This window comes from Sturnira hondurensis, unplaced genomic scaffold (assembly GCF_014824575.4).
Source record: "Sturnira hondurensis isolate 20B ecotype Veracruz unplaced genomic scaffold, ASM1482457v3 Scaffold0018728, whole genome shotgun sequence".
In the NCBI taxonomy this organism is placed as follows: Eukaryota; Metazoa; Chordata; class Mammalia; order Chiroptera; family Phyllostomidae; genus Sturnira; species Sturnira hondurensis.
The window spans coordinates 2780743-2806729 of NW_028091359.1; the positions used below are offsets into that span (position 1 = coordinate 2780743).

A 25987-nucleotide genomic window follows, 5' to 3' on the forward strand; every position below is an offset into this window, starting at 1 on the left:
TTGAATTGTAGTTTCTGGAAAAATAAGTGTCACAGGGACAGGACAGCTCATTATAATAGCAACTGGTATTTATTAGTGCCCAGTAAACGCCTGACCTGTTTATGGGCCTTGGCCCAGTACCCGGGGCTGAGGCGTCTACTGCAGCCTGGGCTTTCCGAGCAGAAGTTGGCCTCTGAGTAGAAAGAACCTGAACCGGTGTCCAGAGCAGGACCTCCGTCACTCAAGAACTGCGGTCTCATGGCCCTGCCACGGTTGTCACCCAGGGACCCCTCAGACATGCCAAGGAGCGCTTCCTCTGGGACATCAATGCCCTCCTCGTAGCCTTCCATCATTTCTGACCCATTTCTTTCTCTCCTCAAGTCGACACAGGCAAACCTCTCTCAGGAGGCCTTGTTTTAGTGAGTCTTTCTCCACGAAAATCCTCAGGCCCTGTGTGTGCTCTGCGAATTCAGAGCGGCAAATTCCTCCCAGGTGTGGGGAGGGGGGCCTTCCCCTCTGCCCTCTCCTGCTGAGCCCTGCTTTTCAGAGCTGATTTATACTGTGTCCTCGGTCAAAGCACCTGGCTTTTTAGGACTACCTCTTCTTCCCCTCTCACCCAAAACAGATGTTTCTGCCCCATGTCCTTAACGCAGTAAGATACAAGCAGATCAGACTGCCATTCTTGGCCGGTTGCTCAAACAATATTTCTTTCGTTGCTCTGCTGAGCTGAACTCCACACTATGAAAGAGGCAAAGATACAAGGTGTAGGGACCATCCAAGCAGCTATGTCCCCCCAAACAGAGTTACTGCCAATTAATTAATGTTGGCACATTGAAGGAAGATTAATTGAATGAGTATTTTTGCCTTCTGAGCATCAGTTTTCTCATCTGGAAAATGGGGGTAGTGATAATACCACACAGAGAGCTCTTGTTAAGGTGCAAACAATGTGAGTAACAGAGAGCGCACTGGAGGTTGTCAGAGGGGAGGCGGGTTGGAGATCTTGGGGAGAGGAAGGGACTAAGAAGTGCAGACTGGTGGTCACCAGACTGTCAGGGGGATATAAAGTACAGCATAGGGAATAACATTGTAATAACTATGTGTGGAACTAGATACATTGGGTGATAACTTAATAAGATACATAATGTCCAATCACTTGGTTATACATTGAAACTAATATACTATTGTACATCAGCTGCAGTTGAAAAATGGAAAAAATTATTTAAAGTAAAAATAATGATAACAATACTGCGATAACCATGTAGAGTGCTAGTGGGTATTGGAAACATCGGGGGGGACACTATATAAAGTATATGACTATGTAACCGCTGTGCTGTACCCTGAAACCAATACAAAATAATACTGGAAATGAAAAAACAAAACCTGTGTCTCTAGATGAGCATCCCAGCACATAGTAGGTGTTCAGTATATGGTAGTTCTCATTCATTTTCCCTTTCAACTACCAAATACTTATCGGGGGCCTCCTATGGACTGGGCATGGCGGTGGGCCCTGGGGACACCATAATGGAGAGACCCAGGCAATCAGGAAGCTATTAGCCCAGTCTAGGAGGGGAAAGAGACATTAAACAAACAATTGCATAAATAAATATGTAACTACAAATCTCCCCGATCTTGCTCTCCAGAGACTAAGGCATCTCGAATCAAGAGGTTTTGGGTGGAAGAGGGAAATGGCCTGTATTTCTAGGCTGGTAAGGCTGGCTGGCTGCAGACAGAGGGAGGCCAGGGCCTACTGGGTCTGACCACAAGGTCGGGCCTCTTCTCTCCAGTTGTAGGTCTCTGAGCAATGACCTCAGGGTGGCCCTCTCCACTGCCCCTTCCAGGCTGCTCTGGGCCCAGAAACAGCAGACAGGGTCCCTGTGAACCTGCTGTCCCGGCAAGCGTCTGCGTTGATTCCTGGCCCAGGGCTGAGTTCTCTGAGTAATGCCTTTCTAGCATTGGGAATTCACGGCCCTTTATAGTGACTAGAAGAAAGGGAGAGAAAAGCAACTTCGGGCCAGACTTTCTTCTCAGAAATCCACAAACTTCAGTTTGGCCAGAGTCTAGGTTGGACAGTGGGCACCTGAGAGGGCACCGCCCAGCCTGGCCGCTGTGGTGACCTACCAGATTGACAGGTGTGTTCAGGCCACACCCCAGAGGGCTCCCCAGGCTCCCCCGAGAGCCGGTGCTGCTGGCGTCCTCTGTGCCTTCGGTTCAGATGTGGGGCTTGTCGACTTTCCTGATGCGAGTGGAGCTCCCGAGGCCCTGCCCTACGGTGCTGCTCTGGATCAAGGCCTTGCTAACTCCCAGCTCCCTGGTTTGCAAAGCAAACTTCAGCCTTGTACTATTTACCTTGGCAAGTCCAGGACCAGATTGATGATCTGTAAAGTGGATTTGTTATTTGGCTGTTTGCTTTGGCAGCTCTTGAAAGCGCTTTGCTGATTACAGTCCCAGATGTCATTGCATACATTACCCTGCTCTATAACGGGGCTTTGAACACTTTAATTTGAACTACAAATACTATTAAGCTTTTTGCACCTCTTCTGCCTTTAGTCCTTGGATATTTAATATAAGAACAGACAGCCTGCATTTCCTTAGGCATCTTTCCCGTTGTCTTCGTCAGCCTCCTCGCGTAGAGAGCTTCCGACTTTCCTCCTGTTCTCTGTGGGTCTTTCTAGAAGAAACCTCACTCACCTACGCCCACCCCCTGCCCAGCCAGCCTGGCAGCAGGTAGCCTTTTTCTTAACAGGTAGTCTGACATTCCAGTGTGGAGGTGTGACATGTTCATTCCAAGCCCAGCTTCCCCGTGCTGCATGCCCTGAGTACTGTGTAGTGACCGGCGCCCCATCTCATTCACCCATGAAGATTTTCATCTCTCCGTGTGTTGTTTGTTTTAACATCACTGACGGCATTCTTTCGTGGAAGCTGCATTTAGGGCACAAATGTGTCATGACATTGTGCCCATGGAGGACAAGGGTCACACAAAAAGAGCCCAACATCATACAAAGGAAGGCAGCGGCAGAACCAGAAATAATGCTACACTTTCCCAACTCCAAGCCTGGAATTGCTGCCCAGGCTCCCCTTCTTGTGCTTCACTTAAAGTCACCTCAGCAGTGCGGTGCAGGCAGCAGAGTGGCGGCAGTGTTTTCAAACGGGGTGATTGCTGGTTCATATATCTTTGGGGCTTATTGGTGGAGAGTGCCGGTGTTTCTGGCTAATGGCAAGGTATATGACTCCGCGTTCTTCAAGGTAATTACTTCTTCCTGTTGTAAATAAACCATTAGCCAGGTCCTCGCCTCAGGAAGCAATTTAAGGCCCAAGGGAAGTAGCCGAAGAAGTCAGCTTGCAGCCCCCTGGATGGGAGGCTCAGCCCTGCCAGCGCCCTGGGCCCCAGGGCTTCCCCTCGGAGCAGCAGAGCGCTCCCGTCCTCTTCCTGCCAAGCTCCCGACAGGCTTCACTTGGCCTCTGCTTTGCCAAGCTCCACGCACACTGCCTCTGTTTTTGTTACTCTCCAAAGAAAGTGACTATTTCTAGTCCACCTAATCTGAAAAAATCGGGTTGGGGAGGGTGGGATTTTTTTTGTTGTTGGTGTTGTTTTTTCCATTTTCTTTTTTTGCTCTCACTCCTTAAAGGTCATTTTGTTTTTTGTCCACTCCCTCCCCTCTGGCCTTGCCTACCCACAGGGCTCTTAGCTGACGCCTTTCAGTATTTCACAGGACTTTGGGGACAGAAAAGCCACCCAGCAGCAACACTTGGTGGCCGGCCATTGTATGTTTCTGTCGGTCCTCATAGCAACCCTGCCAGGAAGATAGTTCTAGCCCCCTTTTAGGGCGGGGGCCTCGTCCAGTGTCACCCAGCCGCAGCGGGACTGAGATCTCCGCAGCCAGACCTGTGCGGCTCCAGCGCTGTGCTCTTTGCTGTGCTGTGTCTACCTGCCACTCACAGCCGGCCCCTCCTTCCGCTGGAGCACCGAGTTCTGATCATGAACTCCAGGTGCCCTTCTCTGTTGTAAGTGCCTCAAAGGCAGGTGGAATATCACACTTAATTCTGCATCCTGGTGACTTGTACTGGACCTGGCTTGTTTTAGGTGCCCCATAAATGTTTGCCGGATGAATACCCAGAATTCCATTCAAGTGGTTCTGATTTTAAGCAACTGTGGCCAGTCTTAGGATGGGGGTGGGAAGAGGGGAGCGTTCAAGTTTGAACGCATTTCAGTTGCAGAAGTCAATTCACTTGCTGAGTTTACTTTAGGAACAGAGATTATTGCAGCATTTTTGGCCACCACTCTCAAATTCTTCTAAACCTTTACTAGAATAAGCAAATTGAGCAGATTGAGGACATACTTAACTGCCAAATGGTGTTCTGAACTGTGCAAAGTTCTGAGCCGTGGAAGGCCAGGGTGGCTTCTCTTTTTTTTTTTTCTCCTATATAAAAGATTGTGTGGGTTCTGTGAACTTCTCTGCTTTTTTTAGCTCTTCCTGTTTTATTGTGTTTGAAGTATCTTTGTGGTGACCTGTTGGGATAGGATTCTTCCATATGGAAGTGTTTCTTTAACTTTTTAATCATTTCTTTTGGGGAAGTGGAGGGTTAGGGGTAGCAGATGTTTTTCTGGCTTTGTTTGCCGAGTGGAGGTAGGGGCTGTTGGCGCTGTGAGTCAGGCGAAACCCGGCCTGCCTGCCGGGGAAAGGTCGGTCCCCCGGGTGGGAGGCGGCCCGTCACCACGGGGTCTGGCGGAGCAGGCCTGTGTGGGAGCAGAGCCTTCAGCCCTCACCCTGATTAATGCCTTTTCCATTTCCCAGGAAGGATGCATGTTCCCCTTATGACACTGAGAAAAGTTTTGTTGGTTTTTTTCCCCATGTCCAAGGCAAATCCTTATCAGTCCTCAATTGAGAAGCCTGTCTGGTGCCCTTAACAAAAAAAATAATAATAATAAAGGAAAAATAACAAATAAAACAAACCCCTGTTTCTCTCCTCTGTGGTGGTCATGTCCCCCTTTCTACTCTATTTCTCAATGAGCCAAAGCTAAGCATCGTGTTGTTGTTTTTTAAGTTGGAAAATCCCATCCGATTCTTCCATTTTCTCATGTTCTTTTGGACGCTGATACTCAGTCAGCCTTCTCAGGAGGCAGCATATAACCTCCCGGGAAGGTCGTTCTGTGGAGGTTGTATGAAAGCTGATGGCTGGCAGTCATATTGCCCGGCTCTCCACCTGAATGTCCGTAACAGTGGCAGTTTCCCCTCGCCCTGAGTGTGGTTCACCACCTCGCCCCCAGTGTCTGCTTCTTTTGTCTCCAGGTCACACTTGACAAGACAAAGAAGAATATGTTTTGCCCTGACTGGGTGGCTCATTGGATTGGCGGGCCATCCTGTACACCAGAAGATCACAGGTTCAATTCCCGGTCAGGGCACACGCCTAGGTTGAGGATTCAATCCCCGGTCAGGATGCACATCAGAAGCATCTGACAGATGTTTCTCTTCCTCTCTCTCTCTCTCCCCACTCCCTCCACCTTCCCCTCCCCCTACACCTCTTCTACAAGTGAGAGCCCCAGGCACTTCTGACTCAAGCTGTAAGTCGAGGAAGGAGGGTCCTAAAGGACTTCCCTTGGCATCTAATCCTTTCTTGACTAGGCCACGGCTTTGCATGTAACCTTGGGGATCTCAACACTTAGAGGTTGAGGGGATGAGTAAAAGTATCAGCAAAAGAGACAGAGAAGTAACAGCTAGAGAGACGAAGAAAGCCAGGGGAATGGGTGTGGGACCCAGGAAGCCACATGCAGAGAGCAGCAGCTACGTCAGATGCACCCTGGCCCTGCTGACAGGTCGGGCTGATGATAACTGAGACATGGCTGTGGGGTCTAGTAACGTGAGGGTCTCCAACTTTGGAAGAGCAGCTTCAGTGGAGATGTGGGGGCACCCCCTGACCAGAGTTGGTTCAAAGAGAGAAAGGGAGAAAGGACTGCAGGCAGCAAGTCTACACGCCTCTTTCAAGGAGTCTTAAGGAAAAGAGAGAGATGGGGTTACCGCTATTTCTCCATTAGAGGAAGATGTGGAGTCAAGACATTCTTTCTGTTTTTTGATGGGAGAACCACTGGCATAAGGATAACGGAGAGCGCAGGTGCTGGCACCTGGCCGGGGGGGTTGGCTGTGGTGGGGGAAGGAGAGGGTGTGGACTCCAGGCCAGGTGGGCGGTAGCTGCAGCTGCAGGGCCCTGACCCCTCCTCATGGCTTCAGTTGGCTTGGGGAGGTGACACCGAGTCCTTGGCTGAGTGTGAGAGGTGGAGGAGAAGGTCCTGAAAGTCTGAGCACAAGGGTGAGGTCATCCTCTAGGACAGCAGGAGAGTGAAGAGACCAAGGAATACGGTTAGATGGCGGTCTTACAGGCCCACTCGGAGCTGGTAATCGTGAGTGTTAGAGTAAGACCAGTTAGCATGGCGTGCTTTCTTCCCCAACTACAAAGTAGCTGCATGGGGACAGGGAGTAGGCAGGGAGTCAGATTTCACGAGGATGTGGTTTCACCAGGGTAATACAGCAAAGGGAGAGAGGGGTGCAGACAAATGGGGGTGGGAGGTGAAGACACGGGGTGGGGGTGGGAGATCAATGGATGTAGACCTTAGTGGGGTCGAAGGATGTTGGAGTTGATGGCCAGAGTGAAATATTCATATGGAGATTGGGGTGGTGTTTGAGACCATTGGCAGTCCCATCCCAGGAGTGGCTGTGGCAGTGAGCAGCCGAGGTGAAGGAGAAGAGGGCCAGGAGCGAGGGAGGGGTTCAGAGACTGGGAGGCCAGGCTGTTGGACAGTGTGAATAAAGCCCGATTCCTGCTGGAGGGAGCCACGGCGCGTGGGGCACTAGGATCTCTGAAGGGTGAGAGGTGTGGTGGGGTAGGACATGGACAGGCAGGGGCAGGACAGTCTTGTGACACCAGGGTCTGCATCTGCGAGAGCAGGAAGGACATCGACCCCACCCGCTGCCCCCACAGGGTGAAACTCTGTGCCCAAGGACAGACTTGGGGAAACGGTGACACTCTGGATCCACCTAGGCATTCCTGAGCCTTCCCTGTGACACCGGGAGTATCTTAGACTCGGCAGCCAGGAACAGAACACAAGTGGACGTTCTCTTTCAGGGGCGATTTGGATAACGATTCTTAAATGGAAATAATGTGGTATATTAAAGAAATGCAGGTGTCTAAGAACATGCCTAGGCCATAGTGATTCAGGGCCTGGTTCTCAAGGTTGTTTCCCCCTTGATTCTCAGGCACAGTGAGCTGGAAGCAGGGGAGCCCAGGAATCTCCCAACTGCCGGGTCACCGCATCCGCCTTCCTCACGGGGCCAGCTATCCGCACGGGCATGAGCCTGGGCCTCAAGGTGGCTCACATGCTGGTCACCTGTTACAGTACTGGGCACCCAGAGATGAGCACTACACTGCAGAACTAAATGCAGTGAAGGGCTAGAGGTTTCTATCTGTGCACTGTAAGCAGAGATTTTCTTTTAAAGGAAAGTGAGAGTGTTTCTTTACGCTCTAGAAAATAACCTCCTCTTAGCCACCTCATCCTTGTTCCCCAGCTTGCCAGGCCGCTGAAGTGGGTCCATTTGTGGAGGGCTAGTATCCGTTTAACCGCGCAAACCGAGGGTTTGCTCAGTTCAGCTCTGCCGCCTCCTGGGGACACCCTCTCTGCTCCGCCCTGTCCGCTCTCTGTGCTGTGGTCCTTCCTGAGCACATTGACCAAGGTGGGCACACGGCCTGGACAGGGGCAGAGGTCCCAGAATGGTTGGTGGCAACAGGGAGAGCCTCAGAGTTCCCTGGGGAGCTTTTTAAAGATAGGGACGCCCGCGTCCCAATCTCATGCTGCAGAAATTCAGATCGTGGTCTGGGACAGGGCCTGCCCCTCCATCCATTTGAAAAGCTCCATAGCTGATTCTGACGTGTAGCTCGCCTGAGAAGTGCTGGTTGAGGAAGTGTCTGCAGAGGTTTGTGCCAACGGCTGGATGGCCAGAGAACCAACATCCCACCGCCATTCTTCTCCCAGGTCTGAGTCGATCAGATATCTCTCCTGACAGTTCCCCTCTCCGTATTATCCTCCAGGAACTTGTGATTATCCTCAGTCTAAGTCAAAGCAGCTTAATTCCTCTGAAAACGGTGCCAGTTGGGCATTATGCCTGGAACGAGAGAAGCAAATCTGTGGCAGTGTTCTTAGCTCAGTTCAGCCCTGCATCCTCCGTAGGGCGTCCTTTCCGTTTGTCCCGCTCCCCCCCCCTTTCTCTTCTGGGTCTTTATTTGGTTCATGGTTGGTGAAGTCAGCTCATTCCAGGGGATTGGGCGGCCTGGCTAGATGCAGGCTTGGGTACAGTTGGCCAGATGAAATCTGGTTGGCAAGAAGGTCCTGCCTGGGCTAAGAGAGGCAAGTGTCGGCAACAAGGTCAGAGAGCAGGCAGCAAGGACCAGGAGCCGAGGAGCAGGGCAGACCCACACCAAAGTCCAGTCCAAGAGAGCGCTGCAGTGAGTCTGGGAGTCTCATAAGAGCTGGAGCACTCGAACCCTTGCTACTTAGAGCAGCGTGCGTTTACCTGCCTGCATCACCCTTAGATTAAATCCTCTTATTCCTAGAGGGCCATCCTCCTTCCAGTTGCTTCTACTTTATCAGAGACACAGGGCTCTTTCTCCAAGACCCGGTACTGAGAGCTGGAGCCATTGCATCATGAAACCTCCAGTGCCAACTCTGGTCTTCTCGTCCAGACCGACTCCCTCTTAGGCCCAGCTTCGCCTTCACCAGGCTTTCCTCCAAGATATTCGTGTTCCATCCGAATCTAAAATCCCTGATTCTCTCCAACCAGTGTACAGACATCAGAGAAGGTGGGTCCCAAGGTTTGAGGACCCCCTAGAGAACCAGACAGATGATATCACTGCCTGGGTCGGCTTATATTCTGGAAGAGCAAGCAGACAAGCCAGCAGTGCCCGTGGAGGGAGCAGTGATAGGTAGGGAGCATAGCAGGGGCACCGGACCTACCCCAGGGGAGGCTCGGGGGAAGCTTCCCGGAAGGAGTTGTGTTCAAGTTGTCATCAAGCAGGAGCAAGGCGGAGATGGAAAGGCGCAGAGATGAAAGGGCACACAGCACTTCCAAGGAACTGGAAGGGGTTCATTATTGCTTAACGAGAGGGACAAGGGAGGGAAACGAGCCTGGCGTTGTGAGTGGGGCCAGGTCATCAGGGAACTTGTCCACCACGGCATGGAGATGTGGCGTCACTCTAGCGCTTGGTTTATTCCTTGGGACACGTATCTTCTGGTTCCTGGGGCAACTCTGCAATAGACACACACACACGCGCGCGCGCAGCAGTCCCCGAAATGATGATTGCTCTGTCCCTCCTCTTTCGGGGCCAGTACAGGGTAATCCGGATTATAACCGCCATCCGGGCAGGGGCTCACTCGGCTGTCGTAATCGGCATCTTTTCCTTCCACCTTAGGATGCCAGTCAGCCTCACACGGCACCGGCTGTCTGATGGAGAGTGGAAGTGACAAGGGCAAAATCCAAAACCCTCCAGAATGGATTCAGTGGGAAACTGAAGGCAGGGAGAGCTGCTCTCTGGCTCCCCGCCGACACCCCATCCCGCCTTCTCTTGTCGGAGGAGACGTCTGTCCCACCATGCCTGCCTCACTGGCTGGCTGGGCGGTTCCTCAGGGGCTGTGTGGTGTGCTTGTCGCTCCTGCACTGGGGCGCTGTGAAGATGCATGGACTTCTGAATCTTTAAAAGAAAGAACTAAAAGGAAATCCCAGAGGCAGTTCGTTGGCAGTCATCCGCTGAGAGTGAGGGAGAGAGTTGTGACAGGTTTGGGGAGCGACAGCAGAGCAGGAGATGCAGGCAGGAACTGACCAGGAACAAATGGAAAAAAAACCCACAAAGACGGTTGAGGAGCAGGGCGGGCCTGGCTGATAAATTTGTCGTGGTGCCCGTTGACACTGCGTGTGGTTCTCGCCTGCGTGGCTCAGCAGCCCTGGAGCAGGAGTAGGAGCAGGGAGTCCAGACTTCTCTATGGATCTTTCTGGAAGCACCTGGCCAAGCAGGCATGGCGGGTAGACCAGGAGGAGCGGTGCCGGGGGTTGGTGAGGCTGTTAGTGCACCGAGGAGCCCTGAGGGCTGGCGTGGATGGTGAAAATGTGTGGGGTGGATTGGGGTGCTGGGCAGGGCTCTAGGGGCTTCCTTGGCGAGACTAAGGAAATGAGGGAAAGAGACAAACAGGGAGTTTTGTGACTGAGATGTGGGATTTCTTGCTTGAAACAGTGGAAGGGCCTATGGATCCAGGTGAGTGAGTTGCTGGAATGAAGGTGGAAGTCACTGGTGTGTGGAGGTCAGTGAATTACAAGGCTCCCGGTGTTGGTTTGGTCATGCCCCTGAGCGTCACACCTTCTCAGCACGTGGCGGTGGTTGTTGTTGAGAAGGGGACAGTGGGGTAGTGCCACAATCCTCCCTGAAGTCAGGTGATTGACTGGGAAGGCCTGTGGAGTCCGGGACAGGAGGGGAAGCGCCGTTCCAGGCAGATTTCGTGAGCTCTGCGCCTCTCTCGTGATTGATAAGATAATTCCTTGGGAAGAGGTGATGTAATTCACAAAGACCATTTGTATTCCCTTGGAGAAGAAAGCACTTCCTTTTATTGTCAGATCATTTTAGCATGATTGAAATATCAGGGAGAAAACTGTTTTCAAATTTAGCCTGAAAGGAATTCTCTATGAGACGTCTGAAATCCCGCCCAGGGTCCCGCCTGGTGGCCTAATGCGAAGTCTCTGTACACCTCAGCCTCTTTCTGAAGCAGAGGAACGTCCCAGGGTCCTTGTGAGGACCGGTGGGGATGGTAGTGACTCTAAGCATTTACTTTGCGCCAGGCGCTAGTCCGAACGCATTTGTTTAAGCCTTCATATTTTTTACCATTCCCATTTTATAGGTGTATAAATTGAACCAGGAGAGCTAACTAATTTGCTCACCATTATACAGCTACTGAGTGACAGAAAAGAGACCCTAAAACCTGAGCCCTTAACCATTCCCTCGACTGCCTGTCCTCAGCTCTGGGAATACAAAATGGAGGCAAAGCGCTCACAGCGCTATGTTGAGGACGGACGTCCAAACGAGCCTTCTGTCCCAGTCCCCTACCCACTGTGGAAGAGGGTGTGCAGCTGCTGTGAGACGCACCACCGGCCCCATCGCTGCCCAGGTGACTCCAGGAAGGCTTCCCCCAGGAACTCGGGCTGGCGTTGGCTACACAAGGCAGCTTGTTGGGTCAGCTGGCACCTCTCATCTTGTTGGTCTGAAATGTGGCAGCTCCTTGTCTTCTCCTTGTGTCCGGTTTTGGAGAAGCACGGTCGCAGACTGGATTTGGACTTGTAGAGTTGGAGATGCCTTGGACCATCCGAGCGAAGGTGTTCGGTCCGACACAGATGGGCTTGGAGGCCAGGAGAGAGCTGAGTTGGAAGTGCAGTGCGGCAGGTCAGTGGCATGTAGGTGGCGCTTGGAACCACGAGCATGACGAGCTCACACAGGCAAATTGAACAGAGAAAGTAAAAAAGAGTATTAAGAGGGGAACTCTGCAAAGTACTAAAATTTGAGGGGCAAAGGGAGTAAGCAAGGCCTTGGGAAAGAGAGGCAGGAGGAAAATCAGGGGAAACTGAATTTGGGCAGGAACAGCCAGCAATTTCCCAAGGCAGCGAGCTGTCCTCCATGGCAGCTGGCTGGCCCCAGGGGACCACATGGCTACTCGTAACCCACCGTGCTTGTGGGGGAGCAGTTGGGTGCTGTTTCAGTCTTGAGAGAGTCTGAAGGCTGGAGTGAGGACATGCTGCTCTAGAGGCGTGATTCCCAAAATTCCCAGGTGAGAATCACACCCTCTCCTAGAACCCGTTTTCAAATCCTGTGTTGGGATGTCTTGGGGAAGGGCCTGCTTCAAATACTGAAAGTGCCAAGGGTCTGAGAGGAAAGCCTCAGGATCTGTTCGTTTAATAAGTTGCCCAGCTGGTGTGGCTCAGTTGGTTGGAGCATCATCCTTTAAACCAAAAGGTCACCAGTCCGATGCCCAGTCAGGGCACGTGCCTAGGTCGCAGGTTTGGTCCCCAGTGGGGGTGCATGCAGGAGGCAACCAATCAGTGTTTCTCTCACATCAGCGTTTCTCTCTCTCTCTCTCCCTTTCTCTCTGGAATCAATGGATAGGAATATATAGATGGGTACAGATTGAGATAGATACTGATAATAGGTATGGACATGGGTATTTTTTAAGCACCGCAGGTGATGCTTCTCATTAGAGAAGTCTGGGAACAACGCTCCAAACCAGAGGTCGTGCCTTAGTAACCCGGGGGCTCTTTCTGACAACACAAATCACACCCCTACCTGCCACCCTACACTCGGATCGATTCCCACCTAAGTTTCTGAAGAATTCTCACAGTTATGAGCCACTATTGCTGGTGAGACTCCTCAGATGTGTGGGGGTAGAAAGCCCAGCCCACTGATCGAAAGGAGAGTTGCTGAGCAACCGAAGGATTCGGGAATCCAATGGAAACCCGGCCTTGAGGAAGATAGTTGGTTCAGGGCTCCTGCTCCGAAAGCTCTGGTACTGGAGCAGCCTCACTGCCCCTCGGTGTGGGCAGTCTGATCGCCCGCCCCACTGTGTGTGATAGCGGCCTCCCCACTGTGCGTGATAGCGGCCACCCCACTGTGTGTGATAGCGGGCCTGAGTGTAATCCACCACTAAGAAATACAGTATGTTAACAGGCTGACTGTTGAGGTGTGGAAGGGGGCCCGTGTAGACCCAGAAGACGCGTTCGGTTAACGTCAGGGCAGGAGCCGCTTCTCCTTGTTTCTGCATTTGAGACCCAACACTGCTCAGCGTCTGCAGCCCTGGAGTTCACACAGTGTGCGGGACACATCCATCCTCAGAGGCCCATTTTTGTAAAGAAGGCCTGCGTCTCCACCAAAGATGCTGGGCTCAGAGTGGTTCGGAGGGCCTGTGCCCTGTGTGTGAAACTGCAAACCTGTGAAATTCAAACGTGAGCCCTCATGAATGGCCAGGGTAAATGATCTTTCCTAAATAGTCGGCTTTGGGATGCTGTCTTTCTTGGATAAAGAGGGGTATTATGCCTATTTTAATCTCTTAGGGAGAAGGCGCCCCTGAGTAGAATACTCAGGAGGGTGACCCTGACTAAGGAGCATGGACTAGAAGCAGCAGCCCCGTTTGGGGTTCTTGTGGAATGAGAGGCCGAAGGACGGCGCTGCCTGGGGGTGGGAGGGTGGCAGACGAGTGCCCCTGCCGCCAGCTTCCAGGCCCGTGGGACACCCCTGGGATTAAATACAGCAGGGGGTTGCTCTTTCATCCGTCCATTCTTTAAACGTTTATCGGGCACCGATTACGTGGCAAGATCTGTGCTGTCGCCTCCTGGTTCTTAGATATCCTGGGGACGGCGGAATACCTTCAGGGTGAGCTCTGTTTGACCCTGCAGGGGGCGGGGGGGCAGCAGTTGAGTAGCTTCTGCGATATTAAAGCCACATGAAGACAATATTGGTGACTTCACATTCATGGCTCAGAAACAAGCAGAGCTCCGAGGAGGCAGCCCCAGTCCCCCGCACGTCAAACAGCTTGGCCATTATCGTTACAGCTCAAAGAATCTGGAGGGAAGGGCTGCAAGCACCAACCGAAGGCCATCTGGTTTCGCTAACTGGAGTTCTTGTCCTCCTTTCACAGTGGAGAAAACTGGCGGTGAGTGACTTGCACAAGGTCACGCGGCCAGAGCACACCAGAGCGCCAGCTTCCCGGTCTTTACCAAGTGCTCTTTCTACCAACAGAGAGTTCTGCCACCTTCTAGCCACCTCACCTGTCCGGAGGGTCTGCCCCCGCCCCCATCTCACACTGGTTTAAAAAATAAGGAGCTAAATAAAGAGACGGCCTCTAGGGTCAAAGGGTAGAGCTACTGCTGCTGGGCCTTCACTGTGGGCTGGGCAGAAAGAGGAGGGATGGCTCCACCCAGTAAGGAGGACCCCCCCCCCAATCCTGTTTTGGTCTTGAGGGCAGGAGAGTCACTGCCTACACGAGAAGGTGAGAGAGCGCATACCCAGGCCTCTTCGTTGGAAAGGGCAGCCCAGAAAGGGCCAGTGACCCGTCCAGGGCAGTTTTGGTGAATTTGCAAGTTCGTGGAGCTGTTTGGTAGGTGTTTCTGCAACCAACACAACTTGGTTTTTATTTACTTTTCTTGTTGTTGTTTAACAGTCTGAGGGACATGAGAAAGCTCTGTCTAGCAGTTTTTCAACCCTGAAGGCATTTCTAGAACTCAAATGAAGCACAGTGAGAACTGAATTCTTTCGCTCAGCTGTCAGCCCTAACTCACGGTTAGATGGCAGGTCCCTGTCTGTCTGACCGAGTAACGTGAGGTCTCTGGGCCCCTCCTGGAGGCCCCTTGGTGCCTCAGCTCCTTCCCCCCGCCCCCTTCTCCATGTGGGTGGCTCCGATCTTCCTCTAATCCATTACGCGCCTCGGCCGGAGATAAGAAGATTGGTCCTGCACACACACAGACGCACCGGTTCAGGGCTGACTCTACAGACCGGTTCCTTGCACGGGTGTCACAGAAACAAAATATATTGCTTCCTCCTTAAGGGAGGGATCGGCAAGCCTTACACAGGGACAGGGTACAGGAGGCTCTTCTGGCTTTTTTTGAACTTCCTTCTCAGCGAGGGAAATAAATAACATCCTGATTGGCCTCCATGGGGCACAAGCCGGGGGAGTCCTGGCCCCAAGCTCCGCCACAGTCTAGGAATTGCTTTTACCCACTGGCGCCAAACTTGGCACACAGCGAGGCCCGGGAGTGGAGGGAAATCATTACCAGATTAACGCAGTTATTGGGGCATTTTCACACTGACTGATGAAGTGGCCATTTTACAAGGCCTACGCCGAGTGAGTCACCTCCACAGGCAGGCTAGGATTCCCCAGCTCTCCCGGACAGGCAGCCAGGCCAGAGGGGAAAGGGCAGAGACAACCCAGCCTGGGCCACCCCCACCCCACCCCCTGCAGCTTGCAGACAAGGCCCCAGGTGCCCCGCCCTCCCACTTGGCTCCTGGACTGTTAGCAGGAAGTATGAACTCTGTTTGCTTAATAGAGTGTTAACCCCAGGCCCTAGAACTTGTGTTAACACTTAACACAAGGCTGGGACTGAGGGGAGAGGCCAGGGGACTGGCAGCTGAGGCCGGTTTGGGGGTTGAACGCGGGGTGGGGAGGGAGGAGGAGAGGCAAGGCAGTCGGCAGTTGAATGGTAGCTGGATAGAATGGCTGGATGTAAGGAACCTGGGACTGATGGGCAGGACCACCATGTCCTCCTCTCCTGCCTCTGCCATAGGCCCTGTCTGGCCCTTCTCTGGACTTCTCTTTCCTGGTCTTTAAATAAGTAGCTAGAACCAGGCGTACTCAAAGGGGCCAACCAGCTGAAAAATGCTTTGGGGGACAGGCCAGGGTGCAGGGTGTCAGCAGCACTGTCCAAGTTTAGTGTGCACGCAGGTCCCCGGGAACCTGAAATAAATGCAGTTTCTGATTGATTAAGTCTGGGGTGGGGCCTGAGAGGCTGCCAGGTGTTGCTGCCGCTGGTGTGTGGCCCGCACTCAGCGCAGGACTGGGTTCTATGGGCTCAGCACGCTCTGCCCCTCACCCGACTCCCGCACTCACCTCCTCCCCTGTGACACGGGCACCGGTAGTAGTAGCTGCCGTACAGGGCCACTGTGAGCACGAAGCAGGGACCCCCTGTGAAAGCATCTCAAGGGAAGCAGTGTGCAGGGTAAGGGATTATCGTCACTGAGGTTTCTACACCCCGCTGCCCGCCCTGTGCGTTCCCGCAGCTTCTCAACTTTTCCCTGCGTCCTCCCTGGTTTCCATGCCCAGGCTGCTGAGGTGGTATGATCAGCTGAGGCGGAGCAAACACTTGGACATGTCAAGGCAGGAAATGACAGTTCCCAGGCACCCCACTCTTCCACGTGCAGAACAAGCCCTGAACACACCTTGTGTGGTAAGTTCAAGTGATACCACACTGAGCTGCAACCCCCGCCCCCGGCCCCCACCATGGGCTGCAAGGCCAGGAAATGAGGTTGAAAGTCAGGGCCATCCCCGTAGGACAAGGGGCCTGAGCAGGCTCAAGCCAAGTTTTCATCAAGGTCAATCACCAGGCTACCCGGGGATCCCATCCCAGGCGGCCATGATAATATTTCTGTAGTGGGTTCGTTGGTTCACGGAGGAGCTTCACAGAACTTCCACAGCTGCAGGGCGACAAACAAATGTGACTGAGCCATGCCCTGTACCCACCCTGCACCTCTAGATTTTTATCTTTAAAATGGAATCTGCCTTGTCTGTCCTGCCTCTGGTACAAATTGCTGTGATCCCGTAATCAAACTTCACTAATCACGTGAACATCTGCAGGGATTCTGGGAAACTCTGTGAGGCATGGCCCTCCACGCGAGACCTGCTGCCTCACCACCCCTCTGAGCAGAACACCCCCCTTGGTGTTTGTACTCAGACCGCCTCCCCAGAGTGGAGTGTCCTCCACTGCCTCAAGCCTCTATGCCCAGTAGGACCATCCCAAAGCACCCCAGCTGCAGTGGTGTCCCCCCAACAGCAACATTTCTCATCGAGCTCCACTCAAGCCTGAGGCTGAGTGTTTGCTGAACAGGGTCCTTGTCGGGGCCTGGAGAACAGAGATCCTGTTAGACAGGAGACCGCGTGTCAGAAGAGCAGGCCAGGCCCGGATCTGCAGTCCAAGACCCCTGCGGCTGAAAATCTGGTTCAAGTTTGCCCCTTAAGTGAGAGCTGATGGGTTTTGATGGCAGAGATGGGTGGACGGCTGACCACACACTGCTCATGGACATGCCTGTTGCCCAAGCTGAGAGCACCCTGCTACAGCCCACACAGCTGGCTCCCGAAATAACAAAGCCCAGAGTGGGCATGGTGCCCACTCAGCCAACCCCAGGACTGGCGGGCACATGCTGGGTTCCCCCTGCCATCCCCCACGGCCACTGCTCCAGGGGCTGCGGGGAGCAAACAGCAGCAGGAGTCACTTTGTCCACCCATCACACCCTGGCCTTTGAAACCCCTGCAGCTCACAGAGGCCCAGACCTGTGGAGTCGGGTCTCCAGACATCTCAGCCCGCTCAGGAAGTGGAGGGGCCTCATCTGAGGAAATGCAGAGCCTCGAGGGGGATCAAAAATGCCCCGAAAGGACACACCATGCACGTCCATGTGCATATTGGATTTCACATCTGAAATCCAGTCATGATAAATCCGATGGTTTCGAAACATCTTCTTTAATTAATAAAAGCAGGACTTCTTAGCCCCATGTTCAAAGTTCCCCTCTGCTGAGTCTTGGGTCTGGCCGGCCTGAGGAGCGCCAACATCTCTTTTAAGACAAATGCAGAATTTTGGTTGAGTTGTTCCCCTGGCCCATCGCAGCCCAGCAGCAAGAACCAGTTTAAAACTGTGGAATGGAAAGGCTGAGCTGAAAACATGGCCGTGTTCTCAAAATCAAAATCCAGCATGGGGTTTTAATGGGGAAAGTATGGGCTTTGGAGCCAGATGGACGTAGAATCAGAATCCTGACTGTAGCCTTGATATTGTAACCTTGAACAAAAGTTTTACTTCCATCCGCCTCAGTTTCTTGATCTGTAAAATGGGAATACTGGCACCAACTTCACAGACTTGCTGCGGTGGTTTCAATGAAGTAGGGCGTATAAAGCAGCCATGCCTGGCATAAAACCGACACTGAACAAGTGTTAATTCTGTGGCCTTTCCTGACAGCTCTTCTGCTCACAGGAGTAATTATTTGGAATTGGAACTGTCCTAGAAAACCTCATCTGGGTGCTTCCTTGTCTTGAGAGGTCCCGTTCGTGAGGTTTTTCTGTTCAAGGTGCCGCTCCTTTTCCGAGGACAGCTTGTCTTGCAGAGTGCCCTGAGCCTCGTGGTAGGAATCGTGGGCTGGAGCTGCGTGAGTTCTCTCTGCGTCCTCAGCAGCAGGCAGGGCGTCCTGAAGGGGGCATTTTCATTGCTACCCGGCTGTGAAAGGAGTGTTCCGTTCCCACTTGAACGGGAAGAAGTCTGGATTGCGCCAGGTTCAAAGCAGAGGAGGAAGGAGTCTCTGGGATCCTTCCCAGGAAAGGCCATCGTTAGTCCCATTCCAGGCACACCCAGGTCAGGCCTGAGTGCGGAGCTGGTGGAAATTCTCCCACTGGGCCCTGCAATGATGAAGCACCTCGTGGGCCCCCAGGCAAAAGGCAGGGGCCCTGCTCAGTGACCTAATGATGTATCAGAGGCTCAAACCTTCCTCGACGGTCATGAAAGGCAGTCCCCTAGGAAACTGTGTCCTGTTCAACCAAAGGATAGGGTGGGGAGGGGGCAGAGCGGGACTAGGACAAAGGTGATGGGCGAAGGGAATGGACTTAAGTATCGACTCCTTCCAGAGCCGCTTTTTGGCGCTTTCTGATCTGATGTATGAAATCTGTAGAGTGATGGAATTGTTTGTGACATTTTTCACACAAGTTGGTGCACATTCCTGACGTGATTAAAAGGATATATGTCAGATGTACACAGGGATGAGTCAACATTGCGTGCAGCCCGCCACGGCCACTGGGAGAAGAGTCACATGTGGGCTGTGGAGCTGCAGGCTCCCCTGCCTCAGCCAGGCCAAGCTCAGGGCCGTGCGGGGGAGGTGGCGCCACACAGACGGAACGGGGGGGGGACCCCCCAAGTGCTTCTCCCAGGCCTGCTGTCCCAGTCCCAGCGAGAGCGTGTTGGTCACAGGGCATTTTCTTCTCTCTCTCAGCTATTTCTTAACGTACGTTTGTTTGTTTTATACTGATTACAGAAGTTTTGGGAAACAGAGAGAAAGCAATAAACAGAAGAGTCCTGTATAACGCACCCACCCAGAGGCAACCATGGTTAATAACATTTCGTCATGAGTCATTTAAAATGTTTTTCTGTTTCCTTCACATTGTTTGGTGATACTAACTGTACCGTTCTGTTTTGCTTTTTTAAATTTAATATTATCCATACACATTTCCTCTGCTGTATACATCCTTTTTCGTGACCACCTAATATTCCACTGCCAGGATGAAGTATCATTTACTTAACATCTATCCTATTATCAGGCTGTGTTAAAGTGGCAGCGAGCATCTCTGTGCATAAAGGTTTGTTGGCATCTTCGATTATTTACCTCAGTTATTTATTTCAGATTTCGGAAAGTGGCTGGCATTCCCAGGTCAGTAGCGGGCGTATTCCTTAAAGGTTCTTAATACATATTGCCGAATCTCTCTTTCGATAGTTCATACCAGTAAAATCCCCCTCAACAGCAGCCTATCTCATGTCTTCCTTGCCTGTGTTGAGTATGATTCTGTTCATTCATTCAAGAATTGAGGGAGCTGAAACATCCTACCCCCACCCTGTGCAGGGAGCTCAGGGGATTAAAGACCTGACCTCAAGGGGCTAAGGGGCCTCTTCCCCTGCTCTGCTGAGCACCGGGGACACACCCCCCCTTAGATGTTGTGACTCCCCACCCATGACCCTTGCTGTTTAACAACACAGAACCACCCAGCCCTAGTGACGGAGCCGATGGCCACCCAGTTTTGCTCCTCTGGCTGCTCGTCATCTGGCCTGGAGATGTCCCCACTCTCTTTCGTCACTTTCTAATCCTTTCCCAGAATCCCTCGGCCCCTAGGAAGAGCTGCCCACGGGCCCCCCGGGCAGTCCCCTGGAGCGGCAGGGCCCTGCGCATTTCACGAAGCCGCCTCACACGTGCTGCCTGATCAGTGCTCACACAGCCCTAGAAGGTGAATACTTGTTTTCTCGTTTTACAGGTGTAGCGTTTTCCTATGGCTGCTGTGACAAGTTACCACAGAGTTGGTGACTTAACAGAAATTTGTTCTCTCAAATTTCTGGAGGCCAGAATTTCAAAACCAGTTCAGATTTGGGCACTCGACAAATGATGTCGAGCCACGCTCCCTCCAGAGGCTCTGGGAGGGGGGAGGGGGGTGTTCTGTGCCTCTTCCAGCTCCCGGTAGCTCCTGGGCCTCTGGTGCTCCACAGATCATTGCAGCATGAGCCCGGTCCGTGCCTCTGTCTTCGCATGGCCTCTTCCTTCCTTTCTCTCATGAGGATACCAGCCCTTGGATTTAGAACTCCCCCTAAATCTGGGATGTTCTTGTTTTGAGATCCTTAATTACATCTGCAAAGACCCTATTTGCAAATAAGGTCACCTTATGAGGGGGACGTATCTTTTGGGGGGACCCCATTTAACCCACTACTATAGGTCAGGAAACCAAGACCCAAAGAGGCTAAATAAATTTCCCAAGGCCATACAGTGAGACAGTAGCAGGAGAAGGCCTTTGAACCCAGGCCTTCTGCTCACCATATGCCTTTAGTTAAGAATACACACACACACACACACACACACACACACACATCTTTGGACTCTCATGGTGTGACTGCCTGCCTGTGTTATCTGGTTCATAGGAAATGACATTTGGTACATTTACCCTAGGATACAGCAAACCTGACTTCACCATTGCCTGTTAGTGGATTATTGCTTATTACATTGAACCCACTAGCCCCACGGTAATTGAACTCCTTAAGTGAGAGTCACTTATTTATTCTCCGTATGATAAGGAGGGAAATTAAGACCCAGAGTAACCAGAAAAGTTAATGGGAGAATTCTGATTACAACCTAGATATCTTGATTTATAATTATAGCCTAACCTTTAAAGTATGAATTATGAAAGTTGTCAAAATGACTACTCTTTGTTAAATTGCAAAGAAATTCTTGGTGTCTCAGTCACTGGTGAACTCCTCTCCCCGTCTCTGGACCCTTTGATATGTTGGCTGTCCATGGCTGTCCGGTCACAGTCCTCTGACGGGCAGTGAACAGTCCCTTCCCACTGGGGGCCGTGGGGCCCCTGGGGGCCCGTGAGAGCAGATGTGCGCGGCATCACCACGTCTGGAATATCAGCATCTGCTGGCTTGCCAGCATTAGCATTTTCTTCTTTGTTGCTACCTCTCCTTTCTCTTGCTTATGAGTTACAGTAGGAGATCCTTTAAAAATGACCTAAACCCCAGAGCCAGATGGATGAATAGAGGACAGACACGGGGCATCGTCACATGTGAGGTGAGCACTAGGTAATCTGAGTCATTAGGGATGGCCAGGGTCTTGGCTCCTGTGCTCTGCACCCTGTCTGCGCACGTGGGATTATGGTTATCCTGACAATCACCCTAAAGAACCGAGAAGGACATAGGGATCCTCCTATTTCCTCACCCTCCCTCAGTGAACCGCTTTCTGTTATTACACGGTACATATCGACGGTGTGAAATATGCCTGTGGCCGCATCAGTGACCAAGTGAACCGAAAGTCCTCAGCCTGTGCCCATAGGAACCAAGCGGTAGTGTAGAAGAAGGAGCTCCCCCCAGCCCCAGCCCCAGCCCCAGCCCTGGGCTCAGTTTGGTGAGCTGGTTTGGAGAGCAGGCAGGGAGGCGCTCCATGATGGTAGCTCTCATCGTGCCTGGGATCATGTCTTACTTAGTTACCGTGGGCACCGTTGTACTCAGGAGCTTTCACCTAGAAGGGCTTATGTCTTGGGGAACACTGTTCAGCCACAAGTTTGTCTCTTGCTCCCTGGCCTCCCTGGTGGCTGGAAATTTGATCAACAGGCTCTCGTCAAGTCCAAACTCTGGGCTGAGCCTAATGGATGCAAAACGGAGGCTGCGCCACAGTCTCCTAAATAGCACGGGGGTGATTAGACACTATCAGCTCAGAGGAACATCCCGTCTCCCCCACGCCACTGCCACCCTCTGGGCGTCCTCACCCCATGACAATGGCATACAAAAGGCAGAGCACGTGTTCCACCAGCAGCCCTGGGAGCTGCCAGCTGACCAGCTGTCACCGCGTGCCTTCAATAGGTTTGTGAAACCCAATAACCTGACCCATTTCTCTGGGGAAAAAGTGTAACGCAGGATGCAGGAAGCTCACCTCTATGAGGCTGGCTGTCTGTGCCGTTCGAGGTGGACTGCTTAGGTTCTGCTGACTCTCAGAATCGCCAGTCTGAAATGAGTGCACAGAAGGCAGTAGGATGGTTCTGTGGCATTGTTCTCTGCTCACGTATATTCTCTTTCCTTCTCTTATTTAATTTTAGCTCCCTTTTCTGCCTATCTCCATCTCATTCCTGCCAATCCTGGCACGAGATGTTTTGGCTCTGCAAGCACAGCCAGTGGGTTTGGACTCCAAAGCGACTGTCAAATGTCTCAGATGCTCATAATCAGCCAATAAACAAACCTGTTTTGAGCAAGCACCATGTGCAGAGTCCTGTGCTTATATTATAGATTATGGGGGCATCCAGCCCTCGGGAAGCTTCTAAACTAGGTGGGAGAGCGGATCATGAGAATAATATACGGCAGCATGGGAATAACACCCCAGAAATGATCTGTTTAATGTTGGACCCAAAGGTGGCCTTCAGAGGCTCCCATGAACACCCCAAAATTGCTTACATAATTTTACATATGCAAACATACATTTTGGGGGTAAGTTCACAGCTTTCATCAGCTTTACCCCAAAAGGTAAAGAACCTTTTATATGATCAGACTGTATAAAGGAACACTCAGTATAACTTGGATAGTCAGTCAAGGCAAATTCTTGAAGCCAAGGATTCCCAGCAGGCCTCAGGGAGGAACCAGTGACCTTAAGTTACCTCACCTCTCTCAGCCTCAGTAAAATGTAAATCTTGGAAATGGCGATAATTGCAGCTTCCCAGAGTTCCTAAGGACCATGAGGTTTTATTTATTTATTTATGTTTCAGCTCCCTTTGTCTCCCCATACCTCAGTACAGTGCTTGACTCATATCACAGTGGACACTAATCAATATTTGACGAATGTGCGGGTTAACTGAAATAATAAACGTGAGAGGGCTTTGTAAGCAGCAGAGCATCCCTTCAGCGAAAGATCTGTGTTGCTAAGTACGTGTATTTTGTGCTTTGCAAACAGCCAGCCTGCGTTAAGTGTCTTCTCCCCTTGAAAGTGACCCTTTCGCCCCGTAATGGGACTCGGAGGGCCAGCCCATCTGATGGAGTGTCTCTGGCCGGGCCAGATGAATGATGGCTGTGCCGACAACACTGACAAGATACGCAGTTGCCTAAGAGCCCAGAGGTGACCTCACTGTCCGAGGGCTTGGCCTCCTCACCCAGCCCCTGCTGACACACACACACACACACACCTGCAGCCCTGCTCGCTCTCTCTCTCTCTCTCTCTCGGGCTGGGAGACTCCACAAGCTCCTTTGCTGTCCTTGTTGTGCTGGGAGGGGTTCAAGGCAAGTCCAGGAAGGGGGCATTGCGGAGGCCCCTGCTGTGGTCTCTCTGTGACTTCTCGGGACAGTGGAAAGAATCGAGTGCTCTTTTTTGGAACTTGTTCTACCTCCAGCCTCCTACCCGCGACTTCCTATCAGTGCCCATGCTGAGAGAGGACAGATCTTCTCTCGGTGTTTTCCCCTACGTGCTTTTCAGCAAACAGAATGACTCACCAACACACGGTCCTCCAAGGAGCTTGGGCTGGTAGGGAGTGGGAAAGATTTTTAAGAGGCATTGGTTGAAGGTGACCGGAGTTCTCAGAACAAGTTAGGGAGGACGGAGGTGATTTCTCCACCTAACAGTTCCCTCCTGCAGATGCGACCGAGGGGAGCAGAGCTGATAGAACCTGGTCCAGGCTCAGGAGTAGGAGCCTGCCTTCCAGATCCTCTGGTCAGAGACTCTGAGCACAGCCCCAGTCACTCTGAGCTTCAGAAATTGGGCTGGTGCCGGTGAAAATTTGTGGTGCTTCAGAAAGTGCACAAAGTTATACACACCTGTTATTATTCACATGTGCATGAGCTTGCCCACAACGTGCAGAGCCCTGGCCGTGCGCTGGGTACCTAAGGCAGTCCTCGCAATGACCCTGCAGGACTGTGTTGTTTTTCCATTTTTATGGATGAGGAATCAGAGCCTCAGAAAGATAAAGAACTTGCCCAGAGCCATGTGGCTAATATGTGTTTGGGGCTGTATTTGAGTCCAGGTCCATTTCCATTCTCTGTGAGCTCGAGATTCTTCTCTCCTGTATACCACTGTTTTGTCTCTTTAAATTATTGCAGATTTGCCTTCACCAGTTCAGTTAGTTAGAGCGTCATCCCATACGCCAAAAGGTTGTGGGTTCGGTTTTTGGTCAGGGTATGTGCAGGAGGAAACCGATTGGTGTTTCTCTCCCACACTGATGTTTCTCTCTCTCAAAATCAATAAACGTATCCTTGGGTGAAGATTAAAAAAATTATTTCGGACCCCTCTGGCCTTCACTGTCATGGGCCAGGCCCCGCCCTCTCACCTAATCCCTTCTTGCTATAAATAACATCATCTTGCCAGATTTTTTCTTTGTTGTTTGCTCACAGATTGGGCCTCTGATGTTCCTGCTGGCCCCATTGTCAGCTTACCTGCCCTGCCCTCTGAGCACAGTGCACACCCACACTGACCGGGCGCCTCTCTAGACACAGGCGCCTGCTCTTGGAAAGTGAGGGAAAGAAAGGCCATGCACTTCCCTCCCCCAGGCTCTGGGACATCCGTGTCCACACGAAACCTACCACCGCCATCCTGACAGTGCTGGGAGGAGGGACAGCCAAGTTTTATTGTAAATCCCCTCTTCTGGAAAGAACTCAACATAGGTTTGCCAGGCAGACCCTTCAGAGAGACAATGATTCCATAGATCTTGATCTTGTCAGCCAAGAGTAGGGCAGCGGCAGAGAGCGCAGACTCCTGGCAGGAGCCTTGCTCAATCTCTTCCCTCCTTGGAGACAAGACAAAGAGTTATTAGTTCCACTTCAGAGACGGAAAAAGGAGATAGAGGGACTTTACTGGCCTAACATCCCTTAGTGAGTGGGTCATGGAAATCAGAACCTTATGTCATCAGTCCCTGTGTGTTGTTGGGGCCTGGGCACCTCTGGGTTGTTGCCAATGCTGCCTGAGTGTTGGCTCTGCGCTCAGCACTGCCAGCAGGCAACTGCAGCACAGGGCAGGCCCTGGGAGGGCTGACGCGCAGGGCGCCCCAGCCCCACTGCCCAGCGCCTCACTCCCAGACCCCAGTCCAGGCGCTGCTTGGTGGAGAGACAGCAGTACGGGGCAACTCCCCACTTCGGTGTCCCACCTGAGAAGCTGACCCTGCAGCCCACTCCCAAGGTGGGCCTCTCGTCGGGGAGACACATTCACAGGTGCTACCAATTCTCCCAGCACCAGGAATCTACTCTACAATTAGGCAAGGGATAAATCAAAGCCCAACTTGGCTGATGACATTCAGGAGCCAGAAGTGACCCTTGCCACACATATAAATCCCAGCGGGCTGGCCAAGGGCCTTTGTCTAGTCAGGAGAGCTCAGGATTATCTGGCCCTCTTTGCTGATGTATGGAGTCCCTGGCTGTCGGAGTGTTTACTCACGGTTATCACCTCAGTGCTTTGGCCATTATCAGAGGCAGGGCCGCCTGCCGGGGCCGGGGCTCGCACCCTCTCTATTACCACCTGTCATTGGCAGAGAGTGTGTGCTGACGCTGCCCAGCCCTGACTGCCGAGGGAAGATAGTTTCTGACGGCTGATCAAAGAGGAGAAGCAAGGCCTGATAAAGAGTGTGCGCTGCGTGTACTTTTAACTTGGGGAAACATTGGCATTTGCATTTTTTCCCCATCTTCCTGGTGCTGGCAGGAACCAAGCCCAATAAACGCGGTGGATTCGGTTACCTAATCACTGGGGAAATGGTATGTGCTTAAAGCAACAGAGCATGGCTGTAATCTGCCTCCAAGAGAGAGCGGACGAAATAAGCTTTCACAGAAGACTTGCTGTATAATGAAGTCAAAGAATTTAACTTGAGACTTTGAAGTGATCTTGCGTGTAAAATCGAATCTTGGCGTGCAGCAGAGCACCATGTACGTTTTGGAATTTCGGGGCAGCTTCAAACTAAGGGAAGATATCTTTGCTGAG

At 52.1% G+C, this 25987-nt stretch overlaps 1 protein-coding gene across 5 annotated transcripts in view; it reads left to right on the forward strand.

The window, feature by feature from the left end:
- BCAS3 (BCAS3 microtubule associated cell migration factor) overlaps positions 1–25987 on the forward strand; it is a 494341-nt gene that overhangs the window by 445967 nt on the left and 22387 nt on the right. The window lies entirely within an intron of this gene.